This window comes from Bufo gargarizans, chromosome 3, assembly GCF_014858855.1.
Source record: "Bufo gargarizans isolate SCDJY-AF-19 chromosome 3, ASM1485885v1, whole genome shotgun sequence".
NCBI lineage: Eukaryota > Metazoa > Chordata > Amphibia > Anura > Bufonidae > Bufo > Bufo gargarizans.
In genome coordinates, this window is record NC_058082.1 from 508,611,547 (window position 1) to 508,623,426 (window position 11,880).

Sequence of the window (11,880 nt, forward strand, 5' to 3'; positions counted from 1 at the left end):
CCGTTGTTGTGTTTCGTTCCGCAAAATGGGGTTCCGTTGATCCGTGATCCGTTTTTGTTTCCGTGTGTCTTCCTTTATTTTTGGTGGACAACCAGAAGGTAAAAAAAAGTCTAAGACAGGTTTGCCATGCAAATGATAGGAATAAAACGGACGCGGATGACAATCTTGTGTGCCTCCGTGTTTTTTAGCGGTCCCATTGACTTGAATGGGTCCGCAAACCGTTTTCTGCGTAAATAATAGGACAGGTTATATTTTTTTGACGGACTGGAACCACGGATCACAGACGCGGATGGCCAGCGGTGCATTAGCCGAGTTTTCAATGGACCCATTGAAAATCAATGGGTCCACAAAAAAAACACAAAAAAACAGCGCAATGGAACGGTCGTGTGCATGAGGTCTTAAAAGGTGAAACTAACATATGAGATAGACTCATTACATGCAAAGCGAGATATTTCAGGCCTTTATTTGGTATAATTTGGATGATTATGGCTTACAGCTTATGAAAACCCCAAAGTCACAATCTCAGGTCCCTTTGCTCAGGAGGTGTGGAGTAATTAGCGGACTAGAGTGTAACACTTTGAGCCTAGAATATTGAACCTTTTCACAATATTCTAATTTTGCGATGCATTAATGCAACTCATTTTAATTTGCATTACTGAAATAAATGGACTTTTGCACGATATTCAAATTTTTCGAGTTTCTCTGCTTGATCTCACATACCGGAGAGCAAACCACAACATCTTGTAGTTCGTGTTCCGTCCTGGGATGCGGAACAAGACAGATCCGGTATGACCCCCAATGCAAGTCGATAGGGACGGATCTGTTTTCTCTGACACAATCTGACACGACAGAAAACGGATCCGTCCCCCATTGCCTTTCAATAGCGTTCATGACGGATCCGTCTTGGCTATGTTAAAGATAATACAAACGGATCCGTTCTTAACGGATGCAGATGGTTGTATTATCAGTAACAGAAGCGTTTTTGCTGAACCCGGCCGAATCCAGTAAAAACGCTCGTGTGAAAGTAGCCTGACACAGTGGCACCTAACCTTTGGCTGCTGCTTGAACAACTAATGACTTGTTTGTCCATACAAATAAGAAAAATCTTGTATCTTTAATAACTAGTCTTCAGGTGACATATGATAAGAAACTGTGTCAGTATTTGGTAAAAAAATAAATAACCTGACCAACTATACAGTGGACGCCCCTTTACACGGGCGGACTGTGCAGGCAATTATTGGGAACAAAATAATAATTGCTCAACAGAGGAGGGGGAAGTTGCACTAACATGAATTAAGCATCTCCTCTCTATGAGGACCAGCGATCACTATAGGGATCACTTTTCCCCATACACATTCATGGTTTCTGGGCAGCAGATCCCTGTTTGCACAGCACGTCATGCTGCCAAGAAATTATGATTTAAGTGACTGCACCAGCAATGCTTTCACCCTATAAACGAGCAAACGCTCGCTGATCTGCTGCCTGAGGGCACCTTTAGGCCCCATGCACACGGCCGTGTGCGGGCCGTGGAACCGCGGCCTGGATCCCTCCTGAGAGCAGGAGCGCACGGCGTTACTGGTTGCTATGACGCCGTGCGCTCCCTGCTGCCGGCACAGTACAGTAATACACTGGTATAGATCATACCAGTGTATTACTGTATTGCGGCGGCAGCAGGGAGCACACGGCATCATAGCAACCAGTGACGCCGTGCGCTCCTGCTCTCAGGAGGGATCCAGGCCGCGGTTCCACGGCCCGCACACGGCCGTGAAACACGGCCGTGTGCATGGGGCCTTATATAGTGAAACTACAAGGGAGATTTATCAAGACTGGCACTTTCTGTGCCTTGTCTCGGTACCCCCGGCACTGTCAGGGGATGTGCCTAATGTAAGACGAGGTGCAGGCCTTGTCCTCTGCAGTCCATGCGCCTAACCAGAAATCTATTACAGCTCAGAGCTGCCGTAGATTTCTGACTTCATTTATGCCAGAAAACTGGCGTAAATGAACATAAATTTGTTGCTGCTGCCCACGCCCCTTTCCCTCACTTGCCACACCCCCTTTTTAAAAAGTGTCAAGGATGCTAAAAAGGGGAGATGTGACAATTTGTAGTTAAAAATCACCACTTTTCAGGTGTAAAGGTAATGATAACTCACCCCCTATGACTAGGAATGCTCCTTCCTGATAATTCCCCTGTCATTTGCTTACGTAAAGGGGTCTTACATCTCTACCTTGTAAAACCATATTCTCTGCTTGATCTCTTAATAAACTTTTACCATTGTGAGAGCTCCGGTATCAAAACACCAAATCCCCTGCGTAGACACAGAGCTCAGTGCTACAATTCTGACTGCCAGCAGACACCACTAGGGGGAGCTCACTGCACACTGTTTACTATTGAGTTCAAAATAGAAACAGCATTCAGAAAGCTCTCAAGTGCTAGTGGTGGAGGAGAGGAGTATATCATTTAAAGGGGTTGGCCAAGATCCCTAAAAATTTATAGCGCGCCTACACAGTTTTTTAAAGCTGCGGTTTTCTGTCCAGCATGGGATGCGGAGCAAGAAGGATCCGGCATGACACACAATGCAAGTTAATGATGCTGGATCAGTTTTCTCAGACACAATAAAAAACAGATCCAGCACCCATTGAATTACAATGGTTTTAATGCCGGATCCGTTGGCTATTTTAAAGATAATACAACTGGATCCGTTCATAACGGATGCAGACGGTTGTATTATCGAAAACGGAAGCGTTTTTGCTGATCCCTGCCGGATTAGACTACACACGTGTGGTCAAGCTGAATGTGTATGTGTATGGGGAAGCCGGGCGGGAGTCAGGAGAGATGGCTGTTGGCTGACAGCTTTGAATATTTATGGTCGCCTTTATGAAACATGCTCAGGTGGCACAAGACAATGGCACTGAATAGTCATGTACCCATGGAAGGGGGGGGGGGGAGGTGTTCTCTTTCTCATCGCCTAACAGAAAAAAAATATATTTTTAAAGGGAATCTGTCACCATGATTTTGGACTTTTAGCTGCAGTAAAACTGCTATTTTTCATTTTCCTACTGCCCCCATTCCCCTGCTGTCAGCCCTCATAGCTGCACTGAATACACTGTCAGGACTGCTGTGCTGTTCTAACATAATGGAGTGGACTTATGTGTGCATGCCCAGCAGTCCTGACAGTGTATTTCAGTGCAGCTCTGAGCGCTGACAGCGGGGGAAGGGGGCACAGTAGGAAAATAAAGAATAGTGATCTGGACTCCTTATCTATAGTATTATCAATGTAGTGCAACAAATAATAGTCCAAGATCGTGGAGTCCAAGATTCCCTTTAAAAGCCACACATGGAGCACTGCTTTAAAGAGGACCTGTCACTCTTCTATTCTATGTCTATTTAGTAACTACTTGCATTCCCCATGTTATAACAATTCTGGAAAATGCATACTTATGACTCCTATATTAGTCTTGCTAAAAGTTAAGAATTAATTACTACTAGCAGTTTGCGATGAAGATCCAAACCCCCAAACACCATGTGACCGCTATGGGGCCCAGGGCAAGAGGGGGCCCAGTTGAGATCATCCTCTCTTCTACTGGGGGTGAAAACTTGGTCAGGACTCTATCCTCTAAAGGAACAACTTTTACCAAATGAGGCAGTGGAAATAATGGCCCAAGCGTCATTGAAAGGGGTTTAGGCAGAAGCCCTTCTGTCCAGTGTGGGGGGGCTGGTTTGATCCTTATTATGGGGCCCTTACTTCTCTATGTACGCCGCTGATCACAGCCACTACTAAACGTACAGAACACAGGTGGAGCAATGAAAAGAAGAAGCCACAGCGCTCTCATGGGGTCAGAGTCGGACCACCACCACAATCAAATATCAATGACTCATCCTGGGTACAGGCCATCAGTTTTCTAAAAGTGGAAAACCTTTTTTAGCTCCTGTTTAAAGGCAGCAGGAAATTCACTGATAAAATAGGAGCAATGCCTTGTAGGGCTAGATCAGCTGAATGTAATGAAACTTCTCACTTCGATGCGATCTGTTGCTTCATTCTGGAGAAACATAACGTTTTATTTATAACTTTTAAGTGCACCGAGGGCGGGCCCAGGCCACTGTTTGCACCCTTACTCTTCCCGCTTCCTCTGCCAGGGCCAGGTTTCTACATGGTTGTCTCATCTGGCCCTAACATAGAATCAATTATTTCTGTAAATAGGATTTTTGGTTCCTGCACACGTTTGAGTTGGGTGCAAGGAGCCTGTACTGCAGAGCATGGAGGCCATGTGGCCCACTAGTGCAGAAATGCACAGCCTCTGAAGGCTACTGTACAGGCTATATCGGGTGCTATGTAATCAGAAATATTCTCCCCTAGATATATTGCTACTAAAATATCTCCAATGTTTTACAGGACTGTAATACAACCATGTGCATGAACCCCCAAGGCCTATGAAAAGTGCATATAAGTTTTGGAATGAAGCACATTGCCATATTTCAGTAAGTGCACAATGTCATCTAATTAGATGTTTTTAGTGGAGATACAGCCGTTCACACCCCATGCCCCACCTAGCCCTCTAGCATCACCTTTTTACACAGGACATTGTGTGCCTATCTGTTTATCTATACATCTGAATCAGACATAAACGGGGTGTTCCATCAGGACAACCCAATTCCATATAATTCATTAGCAGCTCTTGCCCTGGAGGACTTGACCTGCTACTGGAGAAACGCATGGCCATCTGACATGATCAGGATATGGCTTCTTTCACACTTGCCTTGTCGTTTTCCGGTATTGAGATCCGGCAGAGGGTCTCATACATGCATTCTGTATGGAAAGAGACCCATTCAGGATGCATCAGGATGTCTTCTATTCCGGCAGCATTCCGTTTTGTGACCGGACAGAAAACCGCTGAAAGGTGCATCCATATAGCACTGTATTCCATAGGAGTATCCCAGGAGAAGCGCTGCTTGTAAGGAGATATTCCCCATAACATGCCTGCCACAAATTTTCCTTCTGTAAGAAGCAATCATCTTGAACGTCTTGTTGTTGTGTAAGCAAGTAGCATTTGTATGTAGCTGAACAGTGGGCCCCCATAACTCCACTGGTGGGCCCCCATATTTCTACTGGTGGGCCCTAGGCAACCTGATCCAACACTGGTTAAATCCAGCTTCCATTAAAGATTTATCAAACTGGTGTAAAGTAGAACAGGCTTAGTTGTCCATAGCAACCAATCAGATTCCACCTTTCATTTTGTCAAGGAGGTTTGAAAATGAAAGGTGATTGGTTGCTATGGGCAACTTAGCCAGTTTGATAAAAAATAATAATAATTCCGGACCCATTAAAATAAATGGTTCCGCATACTGTCCGCAAAAATAAACTTACGGACACAGAAAAGAAATACATTTGTGTGCATGAGCCCTAAGGCCGCATCTACATGCAACAAAAAGAAATCCACGGCACAGTCACCATGGAATTTACAATCTACGGAAACATTTGCATGTTTTACATGTGAAAGTCCACAATATAGATGCACCACATGCCAATTTCCGCATTTTTTCCATGTATGAAAGATAGGTATGGGCAGCAATGAAATTGGTTAAAGGGGTTTTCTGGGATATAAAATTACATGATCAGCGGGGGTCCGACTCCCGGCACCCCTATCTATCTGCTGTTTGGCGTCACGTTCATCGGTGACATGGTCTAGGCCAGCTCATTCCTATTCAAGTGAATGGAGATGAGCTGCAGTACCAAGCACAGACAATATAAAATAAACGGTGCAGTGCTCGGTAAGATGTGAGGAGGCCGAAGCGATTGTGGTGTAGTAGTGTTGATCGAGCATGCTCGGCCGAACACTAGTTCGGCTTGAGCATCTCAATGCTCGGCACATGGCGGTATATTCGGCCGAATACCGCATGTGCTCGAGCGCAATGCTCAAGTCTCCTCCTCACACGTTTGTTGGCTAAACATGCAGGTAAGTACTGCCCTTCACTGTAATGCTGTAGCCATGTTGGTTACTGGCATTACAGTGATTGGCAGGCCGGAATGATTCATCGGATGCTATATAGCACCTGATGAAACGTCTTCGGCTCAGTGTTAGTCAGGGAAAGCTGTGCTGAAGAAGGGAAAGATAGTGTAGGGAATAAAAAAAAATTGGGGGGTGGGGGGAGTTTAAAAACTTGTCCCAAAAGTCTTTTTAAGGACTATTGTTGTGTGTGGCAGCAGCAATATATATTTTTAGTGCAACCAGACAGCAACATTATCTCCGCTACATCTCCTGTGTAACGTGTGCGCATCCCAAAAATATCTGTGACATCCAGTGTACTTTTTCTATAGACGGTACGGTGTCCACTTCGAACATTACCGTAGCTGCGCCACATCTCCTGTGTAACATGTGAACATCCCAAAAATATCAGTGACATCCAGTGTACTTTTTCTGTAGAAGGTGTCCGCTGCGGACAGTGACATTAGCTGCGCTAAATCTCCTGTGTAACGTGTGCACATCCAAAAAATATCAGTGAGATTCAGTGTACTTTTTCCGTAGACGGTGTCCATAGCGGACAGTGACATTACCTGGGGTACATCTCCTGTGTAACATGTCCATATCCCAAATACCTGTGACATTCCCTGTAATTTTATATTAGCCGCTGCTGACATCAGCGACATTATCTGCGGTGTATCTCCTGTGTGACGTTTCCACATCCCAATTACCTTTTTTTATTTTTTTTGCACATACACTTACAAATCGTACGCTACTGTACGTGTGACATACTTCAAGCATATATAACATTTAATATGAAAAAGGCGAGCAGTAAGGGACAGGGAAGTGGCCGTGATGCTGATTGTGCACGCAGAGGCCGTGGCCCAGGGCGCGTTGAAACTGTGCCTGCTGCCAGAGCACAAGAAAAACAATCATCCACGATACCTAGCTTCATGTCCTAGTTTGCAGGGCTACGCAGAACAACGCTCTCGAAGTCAGACCAGTATGACCAGGTGGTCGGTTGGATTGCAACAGATAATGCTTCCAGTCGGTTATGCATCACCCTGTCTTCCACCAACTCCAGTCTCAGTAGCCAAGAGTCTGGTCAACACAATCCTCACCCTGATCCTCCTTCATCCCACCATGGAGAGTCTTGCCAAACAAGTTATCCCACACTCGGATATTCCGAGGAGCTATTTTCAGCGCCATTCCTTCATTTGGGCCTCTCGACAAGCCCACATAAAGAGGGACATGAGATCTTGTGCCCTGATTCCCAAACTCTTGAGCATCCACAGTCACAAGAAGATGATGGTGGGGAACAGCAATTAGTGTTTTACGAGGTGGATGATGATGATGAGACACAGTTGCCAATAAGTCAACGGCAATTAGTGTCTCAAGAGGTTGATGATGAGGATGAGACACAGTTGTCAATAACTGAGGTTGTTGTAAGTCAGGAGGATGAGCAGAGTGAAGAAGTGGAAGAGGAGGTGGTGGACCATGAAGTCACTGACACAACCTGGGAAGGTGGCAAGCCGTGCGAGGACAGCAGTACAGAGGGGGAGAGATCCGCAGCACCGCAACAAGCTGGAAGAGGCAGTGAGGTGGCAAAAGGGAGAAGGTGGGTCACAATAAACAGGCCCGCAACTGTTCCCAGGAGCACACCCTTGCAGAAATCTCCCTTGCCATGGGCTAGGTGTTCCGCAGTCTGGCACTTTTTTTAGGTAAGTGCAGACGACAAAAGAATTGTAATTTGCAACCTGTGCCGTACAAAAATGAGCAGAGGTGTGAACACTAGCAACCTCCTCACCACCAGCTTGATCTGCCACATGGCATCAAAGCACTGTAATAGATGAGCCAAACGCCACCACTGCCTCCTCTTCCCCTTTGTTATGTGCTGGCCAATCCCCTGTCCAAGACGCAGGCCCGGATGCCTCCCGCCCTGCACCTGGACCTTCGCAAGCACCATCAGCTAGCACATCCACTTCTGTGTCCCAGCGCAGCGTACAGATGGCCATGGAGGCCTGGATTGCCCCGACATCTCTACTCCACCAGAGAAAAGCGGCTAAACATAAAGGCACTTTAAATGTTTTTTGCATAATATACTGAATACACTGTATTCAAATGCACCCCTTCCACCACAAAAAAAGGGTATATGGGTCAATCTTCCTTTTCTCGTCCTCCTCCTCTTCCATCCTATCAACATGCTTATTAGTCTACCCTCGCTCCTAATGTTGAATAGAGGGTCAGCTCACCAGCAGGCCCTCACCAACATTATTTTAGAGAGTTAGCTCACCTGCAGGCCCTCGCATATAATGTTTTAGAGGGTCAGCTCACCTGCAGGCCCTCACATATAATGTTTTCGAGGGTCAGCTCACCAGCAGGCCCTCACCTACAATCTTTTAGAGGGTCAGCTCACCTGCAGGCCCTCGCATGTAATGTTTTAGAGGGTGAGCTCACCAGCAGGCCCTCACCTACAATCTTTTTAAGGGTCAGCTCACCTTCAGGCTCTCGCATATAAAATTTTAGAGGATCAGCTCACCAGCAGGCCCTCAACCATAATGTTTTACAGGGTCAGCTCACCAGCAGGCCCTCACCTACAATCTTTTTAAGGGTCAGCTCACCTTCAGGCTCTCGCATATAAAATTTTAGAGGATCAGCTCACCAGCAGGCCCTCAACCATAATGTTTTACAGGGTCAGCTCACCAGCAGGCCTCACCTACAATCTTTTAGAGGGTCACCTCACCTGCAGGCCCTTGCATATAATGTTTTAGAGGGTCAGCCCACCAGTAGGCCTTCACCTACAATCTTTTAGAGGGCCAGCTCCCCTGCAGGCCCTCGAATGTAATGTTTTAGAGGGTCAGCTCACCAGCAGGCCCTCACCTACAAACTTTTAGAGGGTCAGCTCACCCGCAGGCCCTCACCTACAATCTTTTAGAGGGTCAGCTCACCAGCAGGCCCTCACCTACAATCTTTTATAGGGTCAGCTCACCAGCAGGCCCTCAACCTTAGTGTTTTACAGGGTCAGCTGATCAGCAGGCCCTCGCATATAATGTTTTTGAGGGTCGCCTCACCAGCAGACCCTCAACCATAATGTTTTATAGGGTCAGCTCACTAGCAGGCCCTCACCTACAATCTTTTAGAGGGTCAGCTCACCTGCAGGCCCTTGCATGTAATGTTTTAGAGAGTCAGCTCACCAGCAGGCCCTCACCTACAATCTTTTAGAGGGTCAGCTCACCAGGAGGCCCTTGCCTATAATGTTTTAGAGGGCTCACCTGCAGGCCCTTTAACATAATGTTTTAGAGGGTCAGATCACCAGCAGGCCCTCACCTACAATCTTTTAGAGGGTCAGCTCACCTGCAGGCCCTCACCTACAATCTAGTAGAGGGTCAGCTCACCTACAGGCCCACGCATATAATGATTTTGAGGGTCAGCTCACCAGCAGGCCCTCGCCCATCATTTTTTCAATGGTTAGCTAAGCAGCAGGCACTCGTCCATAATTTTTTCAATGGTCAGGTCATCAGCAGGCACTCGCCACTAATGTTTAAGAGAGTCAGCTCTGTAGCAGACCCTTACCCCTAATGTTTTAGATGGTCAGCTCAGCAGCAGGCCCTCGTCCGTAATGTTTAAGAGGGTTACCAGCAGGCCCTTGCTCCTAATGTTTTTAAGGGTCACCAGCAGGCCATCAATCACAATTTTTCAAGGATGTATGATGCCCTCCTTTATGTGTAATAAAGGGTGTATTGGAGTGCCAGTTCCTTGTAATTTTTGGGAACCCTTTAACTTAGTGTATAGGCTTTATAAATGTAGGAGTCCCACTACCTAAAAAATTGTACCACAATGTGAATGAGGCTCTCTATTATGTGATATATAGGTTGTATTTGAGTGCCTCTTCTTGTAATTTTTGGCAGCACTTGCACTTTATATACAAGTAAATATACAGGAAAGAATGTTTCCTAACAATTTTCGGTTTTGTGCGTATTATTCTCAGTCTGTAAAAGTGGCATACTACTCGGGCAACATTGTTCCCAGCAGCGACCTGGGAGTCCAAGATGCATCCAGACATCCTCCCCATGCTTTTTCCAAACCATTTCAGTGGTGTTTCCATAAATTTTTGACCTTTTCCTATGAACCAGAAAGAGCAGGGGATGCGTGGTTTAATGCTCGGGTTCTCCCAGCATCCCGAGGTGTTCGACCCGAGCACTTTGGTGCTCGATCAACACTATGGTGGTGCCAGATGTCAGAACTAGGGATGAGCAAATTTCAGATTTTGAAATTCGTTTTCGGTTCGGGTTGTGGTATAATGTGAATTGCGTTATGGATTCCGTTACCACGGACGATATCGCAATTCCATGATGGAATGCATAACGGAATTCCTTTAGAGGCATTCCGTCATAATAGAAGTCTATAGTCTATTCCGATATGCGAATTGCCTCTAAATGAATTTTGTTATGCATTCCATCATGGAATTGCGATATGGTCCGTGGTAACGGAATCCATAACGCAGTTCACATTATACCACAACCCGAACCAAACTGAATTTCAAAATATGAAATTCGCTCATCCGTAGTCAGAACCTTTAAGATGGCGGAAGGAGGGAAGTTTTCCCAGGTCATCTGCAGTACTGCAAATACTGATGGAGCTGTCCTACCGTTCACCATTCTGCAGAATATGGAATACACAAACCTTTACATAACTAGGTTCAACTTCTTAGCAGGGGAAATTTAAGTTTTAAGAAAAACATAACCTTTAAGGGGGTGACCCATCTCATACATTGGGGGTTATATTGCTAGGATATGTACCCAATGTCTGAAAGGTGCGGGTCCCAGTGGCTCAGCTATTTCCGTCACCCCCAGAGAAGCAGTGGCTGCAATTGTGCGGTGCGCTTCCCATTCATTTCTATGGGACTTCTACAAAATAGCCCAGCGTGATGCTCAAAAAGAATGGAGGGCGGCCAGGAATGCACAGTTCACCTTCATTCACTTTGCAGGTTCCCTTCTAGAGATAGGTGCGGGTTCCAGAGGTGGAACCTGCACCTATCAGACATGGTGGCATATCCTAGCAATAGAGATGGGCCAAACCCTTTAAGAGATTTTAGGTGAATAGAACAAGTATAAAATAGTACCAGAAATGCTTCCACAGATACCAATTAGACCAAATAATAACAGATCCCGCAGTGCACCATTAAAAAGCTAGTACCAGTGCTTCCATAACCAGTGGCGTCTCTAGCTTTCAAATTTTGGGGGGGCACACTGGGGGCCAGGACAAAAGTAGGGGGGGCAGCTATAACAACGATACATTTACACAAGTATGCTTAGAAATGCTGTGATACTTTACTCAATACCTAAAACCGAAACAGGGAAGAAAAGTCCAGCTGTCTGTGGTTTAAAAAAATAAATAAAAATCACTCAGATTTCAACATGTCCTAGTTGCCTGTGGATGACATTTTTATAGGGAAGAGTATCTGTGGATGACACTGCTATGGGGGGGAAATGGGGATGACACTGTCATGGGGTGGATCTGTGGATGACACATATAGCATAAGATGCTATATACGGTATGTGTCTTATGCTGTATGTGTCATCCACAGATCCACCCCATGATAGTGTCATCCCCATTTCCCCCTCTTTAACAGTGTCACCCACAGATCCCCCTCCCTATAACAGTGTCATCCACAGATCTCCCTCCCTATAACAGTGTCAACCACAGATCCCCCTCCCTATAACAGTGTCACCCACAGATCCCCCTCCCTATAACAGTGTCATCCACAGATCTCCCTCCCCGCCTCTCACAGGAGTGTACATTTGACATTTCTAAACTGTAATCCATATCCTGCAGTAACTTTAAAGGGGTTCTGCACTTTCATTTAACTGATGATCTATCCTCTGGATAGATCATCAGCTTCTGATCGGCGGGGGTCCGACA